Below are 27,132 nucleotides of genomic sequence, written 5' to 3'. Positions count from 1 at the left end.
GTCTTTTTTAAAATGATAGAATGCATGTGAGTGTGAGAACTGTGTACATTTAATTGGCTATTTGAGAAGCTGTGCTAGAAGATTGACCTCAGAAACTTTAGGAAATAGCAGTTCCACTGCTTATCTTTACAGTTCATAAAAAGTATTGTTTAATTCTTGGAAGAAGAGGGTGTTTCAGTCTTGCTCAGTTTTGGTCTTTGTTCTGATTTGCTTTGCTTTTTTTGGTGTTTTTCCTTGTCAACTTCAGTGCTGGAATATACTATTGAAACAACTGTGTGGTTTATGGCTTTTACTCCAAAGTTTTTCGTTTTTCATTGTGTTGAGCCTTCTGTAAACAGATTTTCTTGAATCCAAACAAAAAGCAAGAGCTGCGATCTGGGGCCAGTTTTGGCTGTGAAATCATCAGGGTCAAAATCCCTTGCGTACATCCAGTCCCAGGGGCAGTGGGCTTGGGCTTGGCCAGGCGTTGACCTTCCCCACTGCTCCCAGCTGAGCTCTTGCCTGGATGGCATCTTGAGCTGTGGGTCCCCTCCACCACTGAAATTGTCTAAACAAGCGTGGTCTCCTTACTCTTTGAAGGAGTGCTGCTGGAGGAAGCATCTGTCCTTCCTCTTTCTTGGAATTGCCGATCCTTTTGCTCGCCAGTTGTGCTGTGGCTTGAATGCAGGTGTTGATGCTCCTCCGAAGCATGAAAGGACAATGCTTTGTTTCATTTCTCAGGTAGCTGCCAGAAGCGTTTGATACTGTTGAAGCATCGAGATGTTATCTCAATCACTTTCGTTCTTGAGCATTTCTCCGTTGCTACGATTGAAAACAAAACCACCAAATTTGAAGTTGAGCTGTCTTTCAAATGAAGTATAACATTTAATGTACTTTTAGCTGGTAAAATCATCGCAAGTGCTTACTGGTGTAATTTTGATAGTTACTGGTGAATCTTGTTTATTAGACTATATGTGTGCTCCTTTTATTTACCACTTCAGCACAACATTGAGGAAAAACACATCTTCATTTCCTGTATGTCATTCTGTCAGCCAGAAGTGTTTCCTATTGGAAGATGTTAAAAAAAGTCTATCAAGGAAAAAATAAATTAAAAGATCCGCTGTTAAGAAAAAGGGGGAAAAAAGCTAAAATCCTGTTAATTAATTAAGATGCTTTGGGCTCTATCAGGATTGACAGTGTTCTTGCCACAATATACATATGCAAAAACTGTAAGAAGTTTAATATTTTATAGCAAGGATAACTCCAAACCCTAAATCTACTGGCTTGTTTCTATGGTAACAAATATTGAAATATGTCTAGCCAACACTGTAGGTTCCCCCTATTTAATTTCTGTCTATGGGTTCTAGGAATTCATTAAGGCTGTAGAAACCTTTTAAAATTGGTACATTCTGTTGTAAAATTCCCTAAGATTAATGTTGAACACAACTCTAAATTTTAGCATAAACATTTCTTTGAAAGAGACTTCTTAGCAAGTGAAGGATTAGAGTTTTATTCTAAGACTGTATGTGCATTGATCTGGTATTTTTGTTCTTCATTGGCAAGTTGAAATTTTTTTTTCTGTGCATGACTACTGAAAAAATGGAGTTTCAGTCTATAGATTCTGACGAAAATATGGAAGGCTGCTTAACTGGAGCAATCTAGCTGGAAGACAGCAATGGTATGAGGTCAGCCACCTGCAGGCTTTAGTTTAGTGGTCAGAACCAAAGTAGCCAGAGCTACCTTTAGGGGATCCTATCCTACTCTTAAGATTAAAATGATGATTTACAGGGAGCTTCAATATTTATTTCAATTAATTGCACCTTTTGTGTATTACAGAGCATTTTCTAAGTGTCTGATTTAAGCCATTTTGTGTTTGACATCTTTTGGTTGTTTTTCTTTTGAGGGTAGCCCAGCAGCGTTGGGAAGTAATCTAAGTGTTGGCTGTGAGATTCCATTTCCCTTGTGGTAACTGAAACCACAAGCACCTAGTCCCAGCTGTAACAGGAAAATTTTGAAACTTTGAAGTCAACATCAGGTTGATGCAATATTTTGCATCTGGTTGACTAGCCAGAGTTAGATGCAGCTGGAAACATAAAGACTTCCTCCCTCAGCCTGTGGGGGGACTCTGGTTTTTGCTGGCAAGTAGTAAAGATAATGAGGCAGCAGAAAGAAAATTTCAGAGACTGAGATTTGCACTTAACAGCTGTGTTTCAGGAGCCCGTGGTTATGGACTAAAAGCATGGTTTCTCAGAGGGCTAATAGCATCCAACCTTTTTTCCTCTTAAAGAGACTTAGAGCAGGGGTCTTGGAAATCAGACCCAGCAACCTTAACTGATGCCTTGTAGGGCAAGGAGGTGCAGTTGGCAGTGACTGAAGTACTCAATAAAAGCAGAAGATGGTGTTCAGAAAAAGTGCAGTTCATTCATTCATATCCATCTGGAGCAATAAGGAAGAACATGGGCTATTTATTGGGCAAAGGATTATGTCCACAATCCTGTGTGAAGAAGAGTGATTTCAGTGTGAGCCTGAGGCAGTGATTTCCTCCTAGTACTGGAGGAGCTGACAATTCTTACCTACACCTCAGGCAAAGCCAGGCTGCAAGAAGGGGCCAGTGTATGTGCCCAAAGGAACATGAGAAGAAAACAACAGATATCAACTGCATTGTGAGAAAAATATCCCTTCACCTCACAAGCCCTAGGTAAATCTCCAAAACCTCTTTTTATTACCATAAACAATATGTAGAAAAATAGTTCAGGTGATGTTCAGTGAAGAAGTTGCTTTAGGTTGGATATGGAAGGCGTGAGAGACACTCCTGTGGGATAATTCAGGGTGAGCTGCTGGCAGGCACAGTCCCACCACCACTCCCAGTGCTGGGACCAAGCACCGTGGCAGCAGGCAGCTCCAGTGGCCTGAGCTGTGCCCTGCACACCTCCCTACACACACCACACCCACACAGTCCAACGAGGCTGCCTTACCAGTACCCTGCCTTACCAGGCATCTGCATCTTTGAAGCAGTTGAATCATGGTGCAGTAACGCAGAAACAGGAGCCCCGCAGAAACAAAGGAAACCCTGGGCTTTGCTACACTTCCAGTCTGGGTGCAAGGTAGTCTAGGGTCTTCCTGCTGGTTCACTGGCTCCTGCTGTGTCTCCAAGTGTCCAGTCACCTGGCTGGCACCACTGGTCCCTGTGCCTTCTGTTGTGCAAGGCATCCACGGCACCAGTTTGTGGCCTCTCGCCTGGTGCTCTTGCAACCCAGGGCACAGCCTGCAGCTTTCAGACTAAGCTACCTGTCCTGAATGTATTCCTTAGCAATGCCAGCTGCCATCTTGCTTCACCTTGGTGTGTATTTATCTCACCCTGGCCTGAGATACTCCTTTTGTCGTCACACGTGTCCTGTGGTGTTTTTTGAACAAGCGTGGGCTGTGGAAATAGGACCTGCAGAGTCACCAACAAAAAATGTTACCAGTCTCCCTGTGTCATCAGTGAGCTGTATCAGTGTCTGAAATGCTCTCCAGAGGGTGTGCTTTTGTGGTACCCTGAGGTTTCTCATGCTGGGAGGCGTTAGTGCTATTGTGGGAGTTTTGCCTTCATGCACCCCTACACCATGCAGTCAAGAACAGTGATGTCCACTCTCGTCAATATTTTGAACTCTCCAGGCTTTATCCCAAGTCTGTGGAAAGACTTTTGATCTCTGCAGTGGGCTTCACCCAAGGGGCCAATTTAAGTGATAGATGCGTATTCCTGTTAACTCTGAAATTATGATTTTCTGCAGGGCTGATTTTTTTTTTCTTCTTCCTCTTTTCTTTTTGTTTTAATGATGAAATTTCCCTTTTATTGAGATAGAAAAAAACCTCAAATTTTGTAACAACAAAGTGAGACTTATCTTTTTAGGATGTGAAGTCTCCATATGTATTTGTAGAGTACGCAGTGGAATGAGGGTTGTGGCTGAGGTGAAAGCCTTTTTTATTTGCTGCTTTTAATATCCAAACACAAATTCAGAAGAAAATAGAGGAAACTGACTCAAGACTTACTAGAAACAGTAGCAAATGAAAAAAATTGCCTTTTCATTTCTTGGGTTAAGTGTGGTGCTTCAAAACCATGGATATGCTCCAGACCCAACTTTTTTTGTATATGTAACAAAATGATGCAGTTTTGAGGCTTTTTCATTTAGTAGTGATAGACTTGTCAAATTTATTTTCAATAAAAGAGAGTAGGATTATATGTGTGCATGAAGGCTGTGAATATTCCCTTTCCATTAGACTGTAATCTTCCACAGGCAGAAGACCCTGCTCACTATAGCAAGGCCAGTTGGTAGCTGTCAGGAAGCTTTCATGACACCAGCTCTTCCACCTTCCTTTAAAACATCTGGTATATATCAGGGTTCTACTCACCCTTTCTGACTCTTGGAGCTGTGAAATGAAAAAGCAACTTGTATTCTTCTGTGATCAACTTTCTGTGATCAACTTTCAGTTTTTCTCTGTGCAATCTAGACACATCAAAATATGCTTTGACTTGCTCCTACATCCGAAAAATACTGTACTGGTGGACTGCATAGTAAAATCCTGCAGAGAGTGAACATGAGCTGGGGTGGGGGGAAGCACATGTGGTAGAATGCCAGTGGTTGTATGGACAAGGCAGAGGCAGAGTTCAAGCCACGATTTCCACTATTAACCTTCAGGGTGTTCATGCAGAACAGGTAGTCAGTGTTCTTTTGCAGACCTAATGCTAGTATTTCCTCTAACATAAGCATGCCTAGGAAGATGCATACCAGATGATTAAAAAAATAATAGGCAGTGTGAGTACATGCAGAGAATACCTGCTTTGTTACAGGAGCATGTGTTTCCTGCAGGAGTTACAGCCCCTTGTGAGAGGAGAAAAGGATTTGTAGAACTACAAGCTTTTTAAATGTCTCTCAGTGCTGAGTGCTTTCCTGAAAGTGTGTGTAGTTGGATTTTGTCTGATAGGCTATTTGGAGACCTACAGTTTGGAACAGAAGGTGGATGGTAAAATTCCATAAGGCTTTTTATGTGATATTCACAACAATAATTTTACCAAGAGTGTCTCCCTGCCCCGTTTCTCAGCTGATTAAAAATTCAGTTTCTTATTTTTGCATGTTCTGGAGGCGAAATTTTGAGAGGTCAGGGGTGACTGTTGCAGCTTCTTTTCTGTCCTCAATTCCCTAGCCTTATGGTGAAGTGTTTTTCACTGTAGTTAGTTCTGCTGTAGTGGTTAAAGACAGAAAATGTTTAGCTTAACCCTGAGGCAGCTCAAACTTTGTGCTGGATTAATTAAAAAATAGTTCTGTGCCTTCTGTAGCAGCAGTGTTTGGGAGGGGAATGGAGGAAGGAGTGCTGTGCACTGGGGACAGGAGAGCTCATCACACCAGCCAGGATCCCAGCTGTCTGCTGGACATCCTGGCGCTTCAGGGCAGTGTGTATTTTCTCCCAGGTCTGCCACAGCTCCTGGAGCTGAATTTTGCTTGTAATGGCCTGTCTGTAAGGGAGCTGTTCCACTATCCCAGTTGTTGTTTTTTGGGGTTTTTAAAGTTTTTTCAACAATCCTCTTTTCCATCTTGGGGAAAATAAAAAATATCCCTTTGGAAGAGAGGCTAGGTAACTACGTTCTGTGCTTATCCTCCATGTTATGTACTTTGTGCGAGTTAAAAGGCTTGTTCTGCCTTTCATCTTGTGTGCTGCTTTCTGCAGATATTTCCTAACTTCTCCCATGACGTTTTTGCCTGGTTCTTCAGAAGACTGTATGGACTGAAAGAGACTATTGTTTCTCCAAGAGTGCAGGCATGTGTACATCAGTTAATCTGGTTGGTACAGGATTTCAGGAGTGGGTGTTGAACTGAGGAACAGGGCTGGGATGTGTGCGCCTACAGATTCTTGTGAACAGCGTGCTCTCCTATTCTGTAAATAATATCACATTTCACTTTCTAGGTTTCACCATTCATGTTTCCCCAAAAGTTGAACTCCCGAACCATGAGATGTAAACAAGGAAATGGCATACGGGAAGGTTGCAAAAGTTTTGCTTAGCAGAGACTGGAAAGGTGAACTCGTTTTCAGTCAGGTGCCTGGATAGTCAGCTTCTTGATTGTGTGGAGACTCAGAACATTTGTTTTTCACAATCATCATATGTTTAAAATCTATACTTCAATTTAAACATTGTCTTTCTAGGGTTTTCCTTCCTTAGGTTTGGGTTTTCAGTTTTGAAGTACAAGATAAGCAAACAAATACTTTTTAGCCTGGTATTTACGAGGAAGACTTTGCCAGTCGAGGTGCATTTACAAGCATTTGAGAAACTGCAATCTGAACCTTGCATTTGCAGCAAACTCATTCTGCAAAGCACTTTGGATACAAGACGTCAGATGAAATTCATTGGGGTTTTTTTCCATTTGGATGATATCACCCAGGAGCAAGGAAACCCCCAGTCACTGTTTTTGTTTACAACCAGCACCTCCTCAGATGAAACCTTGCCACATACCTGTTTCCCCTCCTGGGAGCATTACCTCAAAGATGACGGTGCTGGGATAACTCCAGCTTCCTTGTGGTGACCCAGATCTCTGCTGGTGATGAGATCTCTATCTCTGCTGGGCACAGAGCAAGAACAGCAGTTGTGTTTACCACTGCAGATCCACGGGCATGTTCCCATGCAGTGTTTACAGGCTCGTCAGCAACCTTGCAATGCCTTGGCTATTGTTGCTGACATGCCCTTGTCTGCCGGCAAAAGGCAGGATTTTATTCCACAGTCTGGTTTCATGTAGGTCTCATAAGAGGGTGTGAGGCAACTTTAGGGTGGTTTTAAATACTACTTTTAGAGTATGAGACAGCATAAAAATCCTGGTAGGTTTGTTTGGGGTTTTTTTTTTTTGCAGCAAAACCATTGTATTACTGACAGCTGTCTGCATCTCGACTTTGGTAGAGTTTCTTTGCTTGGTCAGGAATAATTGCTGCTTGCAAAACAGCTCCTTGGTACTGGAGGGTGCAGGCTGGGAAGACTGACACTTGCTGGTAGTTTAAGAATTTATGAGGATTTATCCTGTGGTTTGTTGATGGGATTCGGTTGGCTGAAATGCTTTTTGATGGATGCACAGGAATTCTCAGGTGTGGATAAACACTTGGCGATATTCAATCAAAGAGGATAGAGAAGAAAGATTGTGAAGTGAGGAGGACATGGGGAGTTGTCTGGCTTCTTTTTATTTACAGGGTGTGATATTTAACAAGGACTTACAGCTTCACCCATAGTCTTGTGTGTTTTTAGCACTGCTAGACCAAACTGCCATGTTGGCTACCCTTGAAGGGTTTCCCCAGTGCTTCCATTGAATGCAACATGGGTCAGCTTCCTTGCATCACAGCCACCTCATTGTTTGCCCAAGTGGTGTTTCTGAAAGTGCACATCCTTTTCAGCAGCCCATGGTCACAGTACGGAGCGCTGGAACCAGTCTATGAAGCTCTCTCTTCCTGTCCAGGACTTCTTTTGTGTTAGAGTCTTGCTGTAGCCAGGAGTGTTTGAGACATGCTTCTGCTGACAGTTTTCTGCTCTGCACTCCTGAGGATTGGATGTAGGGCAGTTTGGAGGGGTCCTCACAGTGGCACTCCCTATTTACAGTCAGTGAATTCATTAGCGCCTGAATTATTTACCTTAAAGAATTCAAGTCCTGAATTATTTACCTTTAAGGTCTGTCTTCCTGTGTTGTGCATTTGGTTGACTGTGGACCTGTGCTCTGCTATAAGCTATTAATGTCTAAGGTAGCATAATATCCAAGGAAGTTTCAGCTATTTACTGGTAATTTTATTTTCATACATAAATACATTGCAATATTACAGCTGATCTTTAAGGTCCCTTCTGACCCAAAGCATTCTATGAGTCTGTAAGTTCAGAGTGACACTCTGGTATAAAATGGATTTGTGCAAATCTTGTAAATGCATGGACAGTTTTTGAGTATTTCATCACACTCTTCTCTTTCTGCAAGTCGCCTGCCTGCTGCCAGCTGTAGCTGCAAACCCTGGGCAAACTCCCTATTCAGCATCTTGTTTTTTTCCCTGCTGTCCCATATTTGGCCCATATTTTTATTTATGGCATGGTACTCAAAGCCTACTGAAGAAGTTTGTAATTTCCTCACTATCTTACTCCATTTACCAGTGTCAGGCTTCAGGATTTGACAGATGATTTGGGAAGCCCCACTTTGCAGGAAGAGACTTAAGAGGACAAAGGATCCTGAGGATGTTACAGCCTTGCTGCTGAGATGTCTCTATACTCCCTAGTGTTTCGTGTACTGGAAATACAGTTCCCTTCTGCTGTGACTGTTCATTACATTTAGTTGAGAGAAGCCAGGTTTTCAGGTTGGTTAGGAATTCACTGTTAATGGCCACTTGAGGGATACTGAGTTTAAATGACTGGTGTGGAGGTTCACTGGAGCTGCGTGGCAGCTCTCCAAGGCACAGCTCGTCTGCCTGGATGCTGAGAGGGTGGCAGGGAGTGTCAGGGTGGCTGCCATCCTTGCTGCCAACAGCTGTTAGAGTTGTCATGCACTCTTGCCCTGAAGCCTGGTGCACAGCTCAGGTACATCCCCTGTGCCAAGAGTGAAGGCAGCTGCAGCACGCAGCGCTCGCCTGCCACATTTCCCTCCCTCCTCAGGGGTGAGTGCTTGAACTCATCAGCCTTCTCTCTTCAACATACCTGTGGTGCACCAAGACTTTGCAGGAAGCAAACAAATGGCATTGTGCTCTGGCATAATACAGTCTTGGACGTGGTTCTTCAGCAGTGCTGCAGCTGTACAGCCAGCAGGCAGTTAGTTCTCCATGCCTAACCCCAGTTCTTGCTCTCTCCCCATCCAACCCTCCAATTTTCTGTCCCCATTAAATGAATTTTCTTGTTCTGACATGTTTTTCCCTGCCATCCTCTGGCCCAGATCTGTTTTGAGCATAGATGACTCCAGGATGCAGTGGGGAGGTCACCTGGATCAGGAGAGCCTCCTTGCTTGGGAGGGGGCCCTGCCCTCATTGGCAGCAGATGCCAGAGGCAATGGTCACTTCTGTTCTGCTCTGCCCTGCACTAGACTGTGCTCATTGTGTTGTGTGGCATCAGGCCAAACCCAGGTTTAAACTCTGTTCCAGAGATTGCGAGAATTTTGTCTTTCCAGCTGATTTTTTGAGAATGTCTCAGTCACACTGCTGTGACCAAAATCTTGCAGCAAAACTTTCTGTCAGTCATCCATGTCAACAATGGGTAGAGTATGCCAAAAGCCTGAGCCCTGAAATGCAGGAAGGGTATGGCAGCCATGTCCCCCAGCCTGTGCTCTCTGTCTGGGTTTAATTGTGTATGCCCTTGTGAAGGTAGGCAAGGGACCATGAACACATGGTTGAGTTGCATCTCTTTTTTCAGAGAAAGCAATGAAATACTAATGGCATTTCCAGTACTGAAAATCCAGTTTCCTTTACTGAGCATGTGTCTTCTGTCCATTCAGAGAGGTTGTGGGTGGGGGACTGAGGTTGTGTCTTCAGCTGGATTTCTACCATATGGGCTTTTTTCTTCCTTATTTAAATGTCTTCTATGAAGTATATTGGCAGGAGAATTTGACACTAAAGCTTAAAGCTACTAATACGGGAAGCAAGGAGTAAACACAGACTAAAAGACCCTTTTGAGAATTTTAAGTGGAATCACTACTTAAATCATGTTGTAGGTACAGAGTATGGAGAAACTTTATGATTAAGTAATCTACTGTCTGTGCAATTTTGCAAGTTTTATTTATTTTTACATCACTGCTGTGGTTATTAGTGGCATGTATTTGCTGTTGATACTGAAAGAAATTTAATGAGCTTTCTCTCCCTCTGTATTTCTGCTTTTGGTGGCACTGTCTGCTTGGCATTGGTCCCGGTGCTGCCAGGCAGGATGGCCTGGGAAGAGGGCAGAGGATTTGGACATAGGAGAGTTGTGTTCTTCTGTGTAGCTCTACAAGTGGAGGGCTGTGGTATCTCATCTGCTTCTCCAAACTGGTATCTGTTGCTTCTGTTTGATCGATGAGTCATTTTGGGGAAAAAACTTTTTCTTGTTTAATATTTTTATGAGATGAGGCAGAAAACAAAAGACCTGAATATCTACTGCAAAACTGCTATAATGCAAATAATAGATAATTGCTTTTAGTTAATCAATTATCTCTTTTGTTTTGTTTTTCATACAGAGCAATGAGGCAAGAGAGAAGTTTTTAAAAACAGAAAAATGTGATTGCATAAACATCGTTGTTGGCAGGAGGACTCAGTGGGTTCAGGTAATAATGTGACACCACTTTTTATTATGCTTTAAAAACTGGCTGGGTTTCAGGCTGCCAGTGGCCCTTTGTTCAGGGGCTGAGGAGTAGAGGAAGGTGACAAGGAGAAGAGGAAGGTATAACAAGCCCCAGTAGCTGGCTGTTAATTCATTCAGACCAGAGGAGAGAGGGTGTGGGTAATCCCACAGTGCTGGGGAGTGATGCTGGGGCTGCAGTAGCTTCCTGCTTTGTGTCAGGCTGTTGTATCTGAGACTGGGTTTTTTGTTTTGTTGGGGTTTTTTACAGGCTTTTTTTAACCCTAGGAGATTCTCTCCTTCGACCTCTTACATCTTCGTCGATGTAGGCGGGGAAGCTCCATGCCTGTTTCATGGAGGAAGGTCAAATGATCAGCAGTCCCTTCAGACTGCAGAACCCTGAATCTGCAAATATTTCCCTTGAATTCCCCCTTTAAAAGGATTTCTGGATCAGAGCAGATCATTATCTGCCGAAAGACCCACACCTAGACCTTTACTGCTTTAGAGAACGACTGCCGATTGTTTTCTGTGTGTGAAGACAATTTCTCATTGCATGGTTGTAGGAAACCTAATGTGTGATATTTAAGCATACTAATGTTTGCAACATATTATCTTGAATTAATGGACTTTAACATATTTAAATCCCCTTTTGTAGGAAAAGTAAATTCCTAGCTAAAATGCATCTCTTATAGTTTAAATCATTTTAATTATTTCCCTCACTGAAGGGGAGTGCAGAATGAAGGCAGGGGGAGTATACAGTGCTAATTGCACTCCACATTTGTAATTGGGAGCAGATCCTATCCTCAATCTTCTTAGGCAATCCTAGTGAAGTCATCAGGCTTTTCACAAGCATATGGTTTTCCCCACGCCTGTTTGATTCTAGGATAAGGGCCTACGGTGTGCTTTTTCTTTCACTGATTTCTCATACGGAGGAAGTTTGAAAAATATGCATCATCTTTTCCAATGTAGGTTTCTAGCAACAGTTGAAGAAGTTGTTGAAGAAGTTCTGCAGTATTTTATTGAGATCAGCAAAGCTTTTATTGCTTTAGACTGAGCTGTTTCTAACTGGCAAGTGCATTTTCTTCGTTAGGTGCAAGGTGAGGAAAAAAGCAGTTGTGGCTTTGCATTGCTGTAGTCATGACCAAGAAGGACATTTAAAAAGCATATGAATGGGTGTGGATTTGATATTTCCTAAAACCAGCTTTTTTTAGTATTAAATTGCATATTCCAGGAAGCTAGTTGCTGTATCAACATTGGTATAATGACACATCATTTAAAAAAATCAATATCCAGTCATAGAAACAAGTCCTGGTGTAAGCAGTTGGGTGCTTACAGCTGTGATTTGTATGTATTTGCAAATGTAATGGGCTTTTTTTTTTCCCTTGTAGCACTGGTAACTTGGATAAACACAGTATGTGTGACTCATTGCAGAATATAAACTTACTTTAAAGGAGCAAGTGTTGGATTTGCTGAATATCCTATTGCTTGCATCCCTGAATACTTTCTTGCAATAGGTCATGATTAATCTTAAATTGGCCAGCCTGAGGGGAAAATTACTGCTGATGTCCCATAGGTACTTCAGAAACAAACGGAATGATGGAAGTGCTTTAAAAACATAAATAGTAGTTAGAATTCATAAAGTCGTAAAACAAACATATGGTACAAGGCCTCCTAAAATACAACACTTGAAAGCTTTTTTTATCGTTTCAGAAAGAGCTTGTTTAGTTATCACAGGAAAAGTAAATATTTTCATTCCTTTTTCTTCAGCACACTCTCATTCCATTTATCTTTCTCTTTTTCCTTTTGTACTTCTTTTTTGTCCCCCCAGAGCGTTCTTATTTTGGTGGGATGGGGACCAACACCTGATGTCCATAGAAAGCCCTGCATGAGAACAGGAGATAAAACTGCTGTTGGTCCTCCTGTTGTTAGGTACATCCTTGAAGTCCTTTTGCAGTGTCGGCACGGAGTTGATGTAATCCAAACTGAGCGCTCGCTGTGCGCATGTGTGCGTGAGCGAGACGTGATGGGCACTGCAGCGGCTCCTGGGCCACTCGAGAGCACACTGGTGTTTTAATGTGATGCATCGGTGATGGGGGATGCAGTCCCTCTGAGTGTGTGTGCTCACACACGTGTGTAGGCGTGTGAGATCACGGAGGGCAGCACGAGACAGCTCTTCTGCTGCACCTTTGGTGGGGTGGTTGTGGTCTCCACTGCTCCGAGCCATTAGTGGGACAGGAAGGTGAAGTTGCTGCTGGAAAGGGGTGGAAGGAGGAAGATGGGGAGCAGAGGAGTGGGGAGCCGGGTGGAGACCAGGGGCCAGGGAGGAAGACACAGCTCCAGAGGGAAATACTCTGTGCTTTGCAGTTGCTTGTGTGGATAGAAACCAGATGGTGCGCTGGAACACCCGCTCGCTTGGGCGGCGGCGGAGCCAAACATATGGTTAATGGTTAGGAGAAAGAGCTTTTCGAGCCAGGGCTTTGCTGACTGCCTCGCATTACAGATTGTTGCAGTGTGTCATTACATTGCCAAACTAAGTGCTTAATACCCGCTGCGGGCGCTGGGCAGGCATTTGCAGGAAGGATGCAGAGGCTCCCTGGTCAGGGCGGGAGGCTGACATCACGTACGGCCCCCTGCCACACCCCCCACACCCTCTTTCCCCTCTGGAAACCCCAGTAATCTCCCCATTTACAAGCCCAAATCTACAGCAGGCAGTTTTCCTGCTCTGAGTGTCTTTAAGGCATTTATTTCCAACAGCGTATGGTTAGTTTTGCCTTTTTTTGTGCCTTTTTTTTTTTTTTTTTTTTTTTTTGGTCCTCAAGCAGCCGAGTTCACTGAGGCTGCAGCACCAGACTTACATGTCCGGCATCCGAAGTTCCTGCTCTGGGATCTTTGGGCGACACCAGACCCCATGTTATCTAAGGAACTGCTGAGCTCATTCATCTCCTTTTCACGGCCCGCTTCCTTTTATTTTTAGCCAAATCCGTCAGGCCTGACAGGCGGGTAATTTGAGCCAGAGAAAGGGCAAAGCTCCAGGTCCTTTCCACAAAGCAATTCTTCTCCTCCCTCCTGGGAAGGCTCCAAACTTGGCCTGCTCCAGGCAGATGGATTTGTTGAGTCATGTGAGATCATTTACACAAAAACACAGCGAGGCAGTGAAAAGGAAAAAAAAAAAAAGGGAAAGAAAAAAGAGAAAAAGGTGGGGGGGAAGGGGTGGGAGAGCATGCACTGCCGGGGCTGCTGTGAGCGTAGGAAATGTGCTGCGAGGCAGCTAGACAGAGGAATGCAGCAGATTCATTTTTGTATAAGGTAATGTCTCGTTTACAGTACAGGGTGGAGTCAGCACGGAGGAGAAATCTTTCGAAAACAGATTACTCATTTAAAACAAAAATTCTCCTTAAAATAAATAATAACAATAAAAAAGAAATAATAAAACACGCAAAACAACAACGCGAGCGGCGCACACGGGCGCGCAACAAAGGCGGCGTTGTTGACAGCACCGGATTACGGTAGCGGTAAACTCCGGGCTGGGAGGTTGCTGGAAAATGAGTTTGCTCCGTGATGCAACTGGAGTTTGCTTTGTCTGGCCGCCAGTGCAGGGGAGACTGCGAGCCCAGCAGCAGCAGGGCACGCTTTGCTCCATCCAGGGATGGTTTCAGACAGTGGGGAGGGATGGAGCGAGCAGTTAGGGATCCTGAGCAGTCAGGCTGGGGGGGCATCATTAACAGCAAAAATGAGGGGGGTATGCATAGAGGGGGTGGGAGAGAACCTCTTCTTGCTTTGGTTTTGAGCTGGTTGTGGCATCATCTTTGTTGCACCAAGGAGTAAATTGCATTTATTCAGTTGAATGTGAATTTTGTTTTCGTTTGCAACCTAAGCTAACCCCAGCATGTTGGGTTTTGGTTTTTTAAGTGGGTGGTAAGAGAGAACATGAAACTTGGAGCTTTTCAGATCTTGTTACATCCTAGAGAATTAGGTTGGGTTAATTTATGCAGTGTTCTAACAAGATGCGTTCAAACCTTTAAATAGACTGTATTTAAGTATTGTTAATATAACTCCCAGTTACTCCAGTTTTCTTAGCAAGCCAGTATCTAAACGTTACTGTTTTGTCCCAGTGGTGATTAAAAATTAAGAATAGAAGTAGAAACTAGAACTGGAAATTGGTGGGAAACATGCAATAAAACAAGTCCAATGCAAAGTATTTCCTAAAATTCTCAGCAACAGCTAAGGAAATTGGGGGAGCATGTAAACAACGATTTGTATTTTAACATGACGTGTTCTCCTGCTGAGTAGTATCTTCTGCATTGCTGACTCCACAGCAATGTCTGTTGAGGTGCTTTCCTCTGGGGAGGGAAGGGTTTGTCTGGAGCTTGCCTCCCTCTAACTTGACCTTGTCTTTCCCTTTTTCTCCTCCTGCTGCTTTTTTACACTTTTGTCCGAAAGACGGCAGGCTTTCCCAGCCCGTGCTCTGCTGGGCTGAGCCGCTGAGCACAGCACGGTCAGCGTGGGGAGGGCCTTCCCTTCTGGGCTTGGAGCTTTCTCACTCGGTGGAAACCTTTTGTCTTGTCTGTCCCTTGATGAGGCCACCTCGTTACTTATGTACAAGGAGCTCTTGGCAGCATCCCAAGGCCCAGCTGGGGTCCTGCAGGGCACAAACCCCCCATCAGCTGATGTCTGGTGTGAGGATCAGCGGAGGGACAGAGCTGTGAAGATGAGCAGTGCAGCCAGGCTTGGGACCTAGATGGTGCAGTAAGCTGTGGCCGTAGCAGAGCAGCCTTTAATAGGGAATGGCTGTCGATTGCTCTGAGATCCTTGGAAAGGTTCTGGAGAAGGACAGCACTGTTATTTATTCTGTTTGCATAGTTACTGTAACTTTCTTTCCCTTTTTCCCCAAAAACCTAATCATCCTACATTTTCTGTTGCTGTGAGCAACATTTCCTGTTGTTACCCAGAGCTGCAATTCCAGTTAAATTCTCACTTTGTAAAGCTAATCTCTCAGCAGTGGGTGTGGGATTTCCAGAAGAAAATGCATTTGTGAAGAGCTAGTTTTTAAGATTTTTGTCTTAGTGACCATTCTAAACTATTTTAAACTATTCACATTCATTATTGGTTGAAAGCTCTAGCTTCGTCTCTATTTATGGCACTTAGAAGACTGGTAGGTCTTTCATTCCCCCTACGGAGTGCCCCAGTCCTCAACGTCTCCTTTTTCCGCTTCAAAGATGCCACATGTGTTGCTTTTTGCATCTGTACGTCAGACAAGCAGCCCGACTAGGCAGGTTTCGGGAACTGTTTATGACCTGTCTATCGGGAAAATCAGCCTTGCTCTTCCTTCCCCCTCTTTCACAGCCGCTCAACTTCCTCTCCTTCTTCTTAAAGTGTGTTGATGCTATCAGCCCCCTAATTCTTTTATCTCACTTCTCCTATCATTTCCATTCTTCTGTCTGTCTCATGATTAGACTAGAAATTTCTCTGCTGCTGCTGGCCTCTTCCCTCCTGGCACGTACTGTGGCGCTGCCTCCTTTGGGATCTGGGAGGGATGAGTATGGAGTTCATACGTGTTGAATCATGTCTTGTGGTTGGCATCAGTTTGCGAAGGTAGAGGACATTGTCTATGGCAATTTTTCTTTCAATTAGTTGCTTTAAACTACTAAGTCTCTTTCTCCTACGTTGGAGGATGAGCAGGATGTCCACACCAAGGCTTGGGAAGGGAGGCACTGAGAACGTCCTGCTGAAGGTGGCTCAACTTCCTTATGTTGTGACAAGGAGAGAGATGCTAGGAGAGAGGTAACCCTCTATGTTTGATGTCACGTTATCCTTTCGATGGGACAGGATAGTGATTCTCTCCCTTGGAAAACTTAGGCAAACTTTATAGTACTGTGCAGTGATATCTAAGGTGAATGGCCCAAGCGTCCATTTATGGGACTTAGGAAATAACCTCAAAATAAATAAATCCCTAGCCTTCCTTCCCCCTAACAGAAAATTATAGAAGTTATAGTGTGGTGGTGGCAATTTCCTCTTTGTCGTGTGTTCATCCAAAGGACATTTCAGGGGAGAGACAAGATTTATTCTAAACAGTTCAATCTAAGTAAATTTTCTCTCATCCAGCAATGAATTGATGCAGCAGTGAAGTGCAGGACTGTTTGTAATGTATTTGAAACCTAGCTGTTTTCTGGATGCAGCCAGATCCCATTAACTGCGATTTCCCTGCTTCCTTTTTCCTCCTGTTGAGCCTTCTGGATAGCGGCTTTTCTTAACAGCTTGTTTGTAGGATCTGCTCCGAAATCTCCCAGTGGCTTCACTCTGCTCAAAGCAAGGGAAACTCTGGGAGCAGCTTGTTACCTGCTTAGCATCCAGTTTCCATTTCTGTTAGAAAGTCTCCATCGACCATAGACCAAACAAGCTTAAATCTCTTTGCCTTCCATGTGATCAAGCACAGTGGAGGTAAAAGTTCTTTTGGAGATTAAAGTTTTGGTTTAAGGTGAAGGTTTGTTAAGTGATACATCAATCTAGATAGCATTTGTGTACAAAATTGCCTTCTTGAATTTCCTTGGAGCCTCCTTAGGGAACCTTAAAAGTTGTCTGAAAGTTGCTAGCGAGTATGCTCAAGCACCCTCTGACAGTGCCTTTGCAGTGTCTGGTTTTCAAGTCTGTGTTAAAAAATACAAAGTTGTTTTAAGGCTCTGTTCATTTCATTAGCTTTTCACTGATAGCTCCTGTAGCATTACTAACTGCTAATGTGATCCTTTAGTTTATTGCCCTGATTTTGTTATAAATTAAATTGGTGTCAGTGAAAGTCACTTCTGATCAGATGCTGTAGAAATGTCTTTTTTTTTAACCTCTTTGCAGCTTTTGTACAATTAATGGGAACATACTGTTGTTTCTTGATAAGTTCATTCATGTTTAATAGCTATTTGTGAGCCATATTTGGCTTTTAAGTGGATGTATCACAGCTCTTGAAGCATTTTGGTGGCTAAATAGCTGGGATTAGACATTCCAATTGCTCTTGCCAATTGTTTTCCAGTGTTCATACTGAACTCTGTGTGTTACAAAAATATTTTTAGTTATAGCCTTGTTGGATTTGTTTAAGGAGAAGAAATGTCCTCATTTTTCAGAGAAGTTTATCTGGGACTGAGTGGAATTATATTAATGTTTTTTTCTCACTTGATCAAATTTTAAGTGCCAAGATGAAAGGCCCACTCTTACTTGCAAAAATAAGACTTGCTTTTGCAGGAGCGGAGCAATTTATCTTCTGTATCTGCTTCACTAATTGCAGCCTGTAAAGACCCTAAAGAGTCCTGCTAGTCAACAATTTCCTAACCACAACCAGGGAAAAATCAGATTTAAAATGCACTTAACTGATCCTCCGTTCCACATTTTAATACCTCTTGATTACTGTGGTCACAGCACAAATAAATACATTTGATTGCTTACTGGATCATGCAAGTGTTGGATGCCTTCCTCCCTCATCACAATAGTCCTTGGATCAAAGATAACTGCTGTCATAAAGTCCCAAGCTGTTGAGTAGGTAAAAGGGAATACCATACATGGGAAAATAAACCAGCACCCACAAGGTAGCTTCTTACTACAAAGTAATGAGATTTCTATTACAAAATTCAGCTTGTTGTTTTCTATTTGAATACTTTTAAAAATTAACAATAAAATACTGAAAAATAAACTTGTTGTGCATTCTGGGAGAATGGCATGGGATAATTAACATGGGATATCTGTCTATTTGGTTTTGAGTTGATTGCTAATTGGTTTCCACATACTAGTACCATGAATGGATTTGAAGCCCTTGTGGTGGGCTTGGACCAGCTCAGACTCATTGCTGCCCTTCTCCGTGCTGTTCACTGCGGTTAACGGTGTCCAGAAGGATGGCAGAACCCAGACAGTTATGAATAAAGAATTCTCCTCCTGGGATGCCCTGCTTGGACACAAGCATCAGTGCAGCCCTTTTTGCAGCAGTGACGCCGTCGGCAGTGGGACTGCGTGGGAGGACGCCGTGGGTGGCACTGCACTGCTGAGGGCACGGGTGGCACAGCCAGACCTGCTCCGATGGCTTCGTGAGAGCGAGAGGTTAAAAGGACAAGGGTAAACCACGGTCTGAAACAGACTCTTGCACGGGGCAGGTCTGTTCTTGGGTGACGCTCATTTGGTTGTGCAGCTCAAGTGCAGCAGGAGTTTCACCCCTGCGCACAGGCTGACAATCACACGCTCAATGGGAAGTTACTTTTCTGCTGGGTTTTGCCCCCAGTGAGTGTTGTCATTGGACATAACAGAAAATTAAGGGGCAGAGGTTTGTGGGGTATCATAGCCTGTTCACCGTTTAAAATAAATCTTCTGTGATTAATTCTCTGTGGGGCAAAAGGAGAGAGGGGTTTGCACTCTAAACTCTGGAGAATTTTTAGTATTTAATGCTAATTTTAACCCTGAAGCATTAGTGAATTAAGTAGAGCTCCAAGTGCTGGAGTTAGCCTTCAACAGGAAACACTGGATAGCATTGCTGAAGGAGTGATGATAGCAGGGAGTTCCCATATGCATGCAGTGGCGTTTCTATGAGAACTAAAGGTTAGTATTTCCAAACACAAGTGGAAATACATGTGAGTTGGTGACACATATTTTGGTTTTCAGTACAGTAGGTGGCAGGAGAGACAAAGTGACAGTTTGGCTGGGGTGGCTGCTGGTCCACCTGGCCATCGTAACAAATGATGATCTATGCCCAGTACTGTGGAATAAACGTGGCATTGTATTGCCAGGTGCTTTTGTGAGGTCTGTCCTCTGCTGTGATCAACACAATGCCATAACAAGACAGGAACATTGGATATTGCAATGTCCCCGTGTTAAATGCCACAACGTGTACTTGTCGTGTTTTTGTACGATGTCTTCTGGCACACGTCAGGGACCAGAGGTTTTGTGGCAGCCTATGCCAGTCCCAGTTACAACCACTCATTGTCTTTCTCTTCCTACCTTGTCCTTGGCCAGGACTTGCCCCATTCCCTCTTGTGCCAGTGGTGGTGCTGATGAAGCTGACCATAATCTGCTTGGTGGGGTAAAGCCAGTCATCAGCAAACTAAGCTAAAGACAGGGTTGGACTTTGTACAGCTCAGCAGAAGCATTTCACCTCATGGTTGTGAAAACAGTGTTGAGGTAAAGAGGTAAGCAATAGGAAAAGGGACTGACAAATTCAGGCAATGGAGTGCACCCTTGATTCCCCCCCTATCAAACAGGATGGATGATAGTGAAGTAGACACCAGCAACTTCTCTAAGCCAACAGCTAATAGACTTCAGGGCTTCTGATCTGCTGTTGCATAAAATAGCCTTAAATGCCTGAAAAACTTTTTGAGTACATAAAAGTCTTTCCTAATGGTGAGGCAAGCTGAAGTGAAATTAGTGGCATTTCCCATTTGTCTCTTAGACATATGTCTCCTTCTTTAGGTGAAATGGACATTCCTTATCCCACTTCAGTGAAGGTGAACAGATTGTTTCCTTTCTTATTTATGGGAGGTTTGGTCTCCCAGTGCCCCCAAGGACAAAATCTGCTCTGGTGCATGTGTAACTTAAGCAATGTCAATGAGATTGTAAAACAGAGAAGGTGATTTGGCTCTGGGTTTGTAACTGGAGAAAGGAAGAGCTTTTGTCCATTGATTTATAGGGAAATTAGTGCATGGCTAAAATATGCCCACCTGTTTGCTGTGCTTTTTTCCTGAGGATTGTTCCCTGAAGGACTTCTGGTCCTGGTGGAAGCAACTTCACTGTGCAGCCCTGCCTTAGAGCCAAGAAGAGCCCATAGTATATGACTCATACTTGTCAGAAGAATCTTTAGTATACATACACACTTCCAGTGATGGCTTTAGTCCTCCCTTTATCTGTATTTTGACACAAAATTTGAATTCTGGCATATCAAAACATGCATGTATTATGGCCTAAATTTTGCTTCTTCATAAATGAAGATGTCTTCATAAGATGTTCATAAGATGGCAAGCCCTTTTGCTCAGCTCTATTACTTATATTCCGTTTCTGTGACCACTGGTTTTGTAAGATTGTTCTCAGTGTTTTTTCAATAAATTAATGCTGATTTTTTCATTGAAGGTTGACTGAACATTGAACTGGGGTTGAAGCTGTAAAGCTGTTAGTGTAACATACTAGCAAGAACAAGATATCTTTTGTGTTTGCTGGAGAGCCTGACTGCCCCATAGATAGAACCTGAGCACTTCATACTGATGAAAAATGAGGGCAGGAACACGGTGATTTATTGAAGGTCATGGAGGAAACCCGAAAGGTGGTCTCTTCTACCCCACCCCAGGAAGCTGAATTCTGTGATTTCTAGAAGGGTGAAGTTTACTTCCTCTTCCCCTGAGAATGTGAGACTCTTCCCATTGGAAAAATATTTGTTCTTGTCACGGCAGGTACAGACACACATTACAAATTTAGAACCAAGTTTGACTCATTGCCACAAAACCAAGCACATTTAGAGAGTAGCTAGCCAAAGCTGTGTTGTGCAAAATGAACAGGGGAAATGGTCTGAGGGGCACAAAAACCAGTTCGTAACTGCTCTGTTGTGGCTTTGCCCAACGCTCTGAGTTGTATCTGGACCAGAGGAGGGACCTGGGCACGCACTGCGTTTAGGCAGCTTTTGGGCTGCTCCATCCCTTGCACCCAGGACAGGTTTTTTCTCACAGAAAAGCCATTTCTAAAGAATGGGACCTTCTTGGCCAAATTTTCCTTGTATGGGCTGGTATCTTGCGGATATTAGTATGCTGACAGAAACACTGTGGCTGCAAATAGTTTATTGGTTCTGTAACCAGGTTTAACTGTAGAGGGCTCTGCTTGGTGAAGAGGATCAGGAAGGAGTTCCTATTATTTTAAATCACAAGCCGTATGAGGCTAATTATGAAAAACATGCCAAGTTGAAATACTCATTCTTTTAAATGAATTTCCATAAGCAGCTCATAGACAGGTTTATGCTGCACTGAAAGAAGTCTGACTGCACTTTAATGTTGATACCTGGATTGGTGATTAGGAAAAGATTGTTAAACAACTGGAGTTTAAATACCAGTACAGCTTCATTGTAATAATTTCCCCAAAGGCACATTGGTAATTCTGCTAAATAGAGAGTTTAATAGACTTCAATAATGTGTACTTGGGAGACCCTATACACAAAGGAATAACGCATAAAACATTCATTATTGTAAACTGCTACCTTTGCATGTAGAGGGGAATCTGTTGGAAGAAATTGATTGTTGTGTTGAGCGTGTGTCAGAGGGTGTTAGCAGAAGAAGTCATTGTCACCCCCTTACCTAATTCACCTGCTGTGGTTGAAGTTGCATCATTTTATTCAACAGTGAATGAATTATTTGAAGTAGACATTAGTTTATTTTTTTAGAAGTCCTTTGAAAGCTGGTGGGCCGTGGTGGTTCACAGGGCTTTGTTTTCTTTGTTATGCTGATTTAGTGTCAAGAGAAGAGGTACCTGGTAGGAAGCATAGCATAACCCCATTAAAAAATGACATCAAAACGTTGACATTAGAACAACACAAAGCAACTTTAGCAAGTGGCTCTAAGTGAGTTTAGTGTTGTATTTTGATTTCTTTTCACTGCACTGCTGCTGATCGCCCTGATGGAGAACAGGTGAGAAGGAAGGAGCAGATGCTTTTGGTAGTACAGTAAGGCATTTATCTCTTTTAATGAGGTAACATCATTAGTGCTGACAAAGTGCTGCAAATCCATACTGTAATGGACTGCTGCTGTTTTTTAGTAGTGCACACAGGCTGTTGTACTTCTGAGCATTTGAATCTGCTGAATCACAGGCCAGGCTTTATCTCCTGTCTGATGCTGGGTTGCATTTTTGGTGGTTTATTTTTATTTTGTTCGTGTTGGCTTGTTTCTTTGCTTTTAACCATTTTATTTCCTGTTCCTTCCCCTTCCCCTCACCAGTCCACCTTTGCCTTTAATGTCTGGGAACTGAAGCACTCCAGGACATGTATTGGGGCAGGCAGAAGTGCACCCATTTTCCCAGTATAGGAGTTGATTGAAATGCCATGGCTATTGCAGTGCAAGGACCTTCTTTATAACTGGGAAGAGGGAGGTTGGTCATAGGTCTTTGAGCCTGATTTCTTTTGTCTAAGATGGGTAGAGGTTTTGGGTTGGGTGTTGTTGGTTTTGGTTGTTTGTTTTTTTGTTTTTTTGGGGTTTTTTTGTTTTTTTTGCTTTGCCCTCTGCCTGTTTCCTTTAGAGCAGTGGCATAATGTCAGCCACACTTACCGTGTCAGCCAGTCACACTGACGTTCAGTAACAAAAGGCTGCAGCAAAAGGGAGAGAGGTGGCTGTGGCACTGGACGAGGAGCAGCAGCAGTTGGAGGGAAATCTGCAGGTTAGAGCATTCCTCTGTACAAAATTTGTCACTGTAAACGCCGTGTGCACAGTTGTATTCAGAGTGTCAAGGGAAGAAATGAGATGTGTGTCAATGGATATGTGTCCTTTCGGTCTCACTTTTCAGATGGTAAGCGTTACAGCACGTGACTATAATAGTATGAAAATAAAAAAAACTTCAACAAGATAAATCTAAATTTTAAAAAGCTGGAAGGTTTTAATAATGTCTCTGTTAAAAATTACTTAATAACCCCAGAACTCCCATCAAAGCCTCCACTACAAACAGGCAGCATAACCTAGACATTTGAGGTACACTGTGTGTTTATCAGAGAGCCACAGAAGTGTCACTTGGGCATCCGTGCTGATTCCAGGAAGAGAGCCTGTCGGTAAAAAAGATTCATCTGAATAGATCACGCACACAACAAAAAAAAAAGTGGTTCCTCTTTCTTTTTTTTATCTGCATGCCCCTCCCATCCTGGGCTTCCCAACACCTGCTTGTGCTGAAAGAACATAAACAGAATTGCAAGATTCCTCAGCATTAACTGTTGCCTGACAGTCCCAGCTAAGGACTGCATAGTTATCCCACTTTTCCTCTTCATTGTTTTTCTTGCTCTCTGCCACACATCCAATGAGTCTCTGCAGCATCCTCAGATGGACCTCCATGTTTTTCGTGCTTTGCCATGAACCAAAAATCAGTTGTGTCCACCAGAGTTGAAATGAATCCAGAGTTGGGGGTCTCTCATTGCCCACCCCTGTTGTGTTACTCTCACACCAAGTGGGGGGACATCACTGAAGGCCAAAAAATTCACAGCTAGCACATATTAGCCCGTACTGAAGTATTATCAAGAAGCCATACCATTGAGTGGACATTGGGTCAGGACTGCATAAAGCTCCATTAATACTTGTAACTTTTATTTAATTTATTTGTTTAACGCTGCAGAGATCCAAGGCTATGCTTCAGTGATGCCCAGTCAGCATTCCCCACTGCTGAACTGAAAGCATCATTCTGCAAAGCAGCAATCTCACTGGTGGCTTATTGCTTCCTCATGCTCCCAACTGTCTTGAACTGGCAGAAAGTTATGGCCAGCAGGTTAAAGAAAAGGTATTGTCTTGGGAAAGCTTTAGGGCTTTTAGAGCTTTTAGATCTTTTTTGGTTTTACACACACACTGACACCCTATTGCTTCTATAAATCATCATTTCTACAGCACATACCAAAGATTTTCAGTGCTGTCTTATTCCAACAGTGAAACCAGAGTTCAATTGCCTCTCTTCCAAGGTTGGAATTACAAAAACTTTACACCATCTCACCCTCCTCTCTTGCTGCAGGCACTCTGGTCCAATAAATAAATACTTGGCCGAGTTTTAGTACCCTTTACCCCTTTAACTAAAACCAAATGCCTTCTGCTTTGTTAAAGGCAAGTCATGCCTACTTCTGTTGCTCCTGCCAGCAGTTTCTCAACCAGCTTGGCCTCTCAGGGACTGATTAATTTTTAGTGACTCTGAAACAGTTACCAATCCTTTCTGTGATTGATGTATGAAAAGAAAGTAACATTGTCCAGGGTTCTTAGGGAGAGAAAATAGCTGGTCATACCTTTTCTCAAGACTACATATGACTCAACCTTGCTCTCATTTCTCTAACAAAACTGAACTGAAAGTGCTATGATGGAGGGCAAAGGGATGGGATGGAAGGATTTGACAAATAAGTAGGTGATAGTATGACAGCCTTCTGTCCTTTTTTATTTCCTTTTTTGTGGCCAGTTTATTAAAAATATTTAGCACGTAGCACCACTTCTCAAGAGGAGAAAGTGCTGGTCCGCTTGTCAGTACTGTTTCAGGGCAGATTTAGAGGTGATGCAGCCCCAGGCTTGATGCTTCTTTCTCATAGGGAATACAGGGCAAAGCCCTGATAGAGAAGGGCTGCTCGTCAGCAACTGCAGCACTGGTGGGCCAAAGTGTGTTTGCCTGGCTTTCCTGGGTGGTCGACTGGCTCGTATGCAGCACATGGAAATGGATCTTCTGGAATGTGAAACCGTGCCTTCTGCATTTCTCCCACAAGTATTTTATAGTTTTGACTGGCATGTGCAAAGGAAATGGAGAATAATAGAAGAAAAAAATTATATAACACTTCAGCTGTGCTTCTTTTCCATACCAAGGTTTTGCCTTTTAAGTAAAAAGACCAGTCTTGTGTTGTTGCAGAAGTCTTTTTTAAAGTTCAGCGAAGAGTTGTTTTGGTGAATGAGTAAGGGGGGGATTTTTTACTCCTGAAACTTATCTCCAGTTTAGATAGTGGATGTGCTCAGAGAAATGGAATCTGATTTCTGATTTTGCAGAAATGGATTGTGAAGGGACCTTGAGTGTTTGGAGATTTTCTTGTTTTTCTTTCCTTTTTAGTAAAGATGTTATAAACCAGTAAGTATCCAGACTTTTGTAAGTCTCACACGTGAAGAGGAGGATGCTCTCTCAGTGTGGCTGCCATCTGCTAACTTGCTTAGTGGTCATGGCTCACAACACTTGGTGTAACGTAGAAGTAGCATATCTTTTAGACAGGTCCTTGCCAGCAGGACTCATTTCTCCCTCAGGTTCAGCTGAAGAGCATGGGAAAGACAGCCTGCAGCTGTAGAAGTTGTCCTTTCAGAGTCCCTGGAAGATCCAACTTTGGCCCAACTGTGAATCAGCCATTTAAGGCTGAGGATCCTCTGTACTGCCAGAGAAGTTGCCTCCCTGTAACAAACGAAAGGATCTTTGCCTTGGATGTGAGAGTTTAAAAACACACAATCATGCAGGAGGGGCACTGCAGCAGTACATATGTTAGAACAGTAGTGCTAGAGTGCAGGGGGTGAATGCATGTGTGAGTCAAATAGAAATGTTTGCTTTTCCCCCAGTTCTGCCTTCTGAGGTAGCTTCGTTCTCTAAGGACATGGTCTTGCTTTTGTGAGGAATGCCTGAGGGCTCAAGTCACTTAGCTTCTGAGCTTTGTAAATCTAGGTATAAATGTGCTGTTATTTGCAAGGAGCCTTCCAGTTCTCTGGTGGGAATATGTGTAAAAAGTATACATGTGAAAAGTACCCCTACCTTTGCAGTGGCTTTCAGATTAAAGATCTGCTTTGTTGACTCAATGGCTCCTTAGCCTGCTTTGTCAGCACTGAACATGCACTGAGATGCTTCCAGCCTCCAGCTGGCTTAAAGCTCTTGGTTTCATTTAGCAAGAGCAATCTGTAATCCAGGGGTGTACAGGTAAGTGAGCTCTTGAGAGGTTTGTGGAAAAGGAACGATGCATTCAGCATGATACTTTGAGAAGGTGAATTTTCTGACAGTTTCCCATTGTGTCAAACTATTCTGTTTTGAAAATTGTGCCTTCCAGTTATCCTCTCAGCCAAGCAAGGCAGTTCTCTTGGAGGGGCCCAAAAAGTGTACACTTAATTGCTTTACAAATGTTGTGAAGTCTTGGAATGCAATCTAGCCATTGCTCATTAACTAGCTGAACCTATTAAACCTGGACAGCGAGCAGGGCTGAGTCGTCCGCCCTTGATTGCAGGCAGCTAATGGAGCTGTGGGAGCAAGCTGTGACTGCAGAGTGGAATTGGCAGTAGACTCCCAGCAACCCTCCCTGTTTTGAACTTGCCCTACTCTCCATTTAGTCTTCTGGCTTTGAGACAGATGATTTCAGAGCAGTGAGGAGGGGGGAAGGTGGAGTGTGGAAAGCATTGTCTTCCCAGCTATGTTAGCTTTGATCAGAAGTTAAAAACAAATCAGAATTTGAATGGTACTGGTAATTTGACATTCAAACCTGCAGAAGCAGAGGGATTTTTCATCTGGCCGTGGTTGGCTTTGATTATTGATTGGTACTCAGGCAGATGGTTCCATTGCACAACAATTAACAAAAAAAAATTGCCTAAACAATGTGACTTGGCATCTCCTCGGTGGTTTTTTGCTCAGAGGGAATCAGCTGATCTTACAAAGCCCATATAGAGATGGTTTGGAACACACGAAGCACATCCTGTCTTGCAAAACAGCATGGTAATGTTTTCTTGCATCTTCACACCACTCTAGCAGCACAGGAGAAAACAAAAATCAATAATTGTTGAGATTTTGGTGTGGTTTGTTTTTTTTTTTTTTGTAGTAGCTTGAAATAAAATGCGGATAGTTGGGATTTGCCCAGGAAACTTGAAGTGTTTAACCTTTTAAACAGCTCCTCAACTGGAGATGGATACAGCCCTCGCTAAGTAGTGTTTACCTCTAGAGCACTCTTGGCACTGTGCCGGAGCATTGTTTCAGATGAGCTTGTGCTGCTGCCTGAATCACCAGGATCTCATCCTTCAGCACTCACATGCCTCCCATCCAGTTGTACTTTGTGCCCAGCCTTATTTACCTTGTGGGTTTTGCCAAGATCACAGCTTGGTGGTGTGGCCTTGGGCCCAGTCAGACCATCTGTCAAGAAGAAGGGGAGGAGAAGGTAGTGGTTTTGACATGTTGCTTGAAGAAGCACATGTCCAAATGTGCTT

At 43.2% G+C, this 27,132-nt stretch overlaps 1 protein-coding gene across 1 annotated transcript in view; it reads left to right on the top strand.

Annotated features, from left to right (window-relative positions):
* The window catches only part of BACH2 (BTB domain and CNC homolog 2), a 183,029-nt gene that overhangs the window by 32,859 nt on the left and 123,038 nt on the right, over positions 1-27,132 (top strand). Inside the window, exon 2 of the mRNA XM_058020269.1 lies at positions 10,164-10,250. The gene's annotated coding sequence lies outside the window, so the exon portion shown is untranslated. The remainder of the gene's footprint in view (positions 1-10,163; positions 10,251-27,132) is intronic.

This window comes from Melospiza georgiana, chromosome 3 (assembly GCF_028018845.1).
Source record: "Melospiza georgiana isolate bMelGeo1 chromosome 3, bMelGeo1.pri, whole genome shotgun sequence".
NCBI classification, from domain to species: domain Eukaryota; kingdom Metazoa; phylum Chordata; class Aves; order Passeriformes; family Passerellidae; genus Melospiza; species Melospiza georgiana.
The sequence above is the reverse complement of the archived record's forward strand: the minus strand, read 5'-3'. Positions and strand labels throughout refer to the sequence as shown.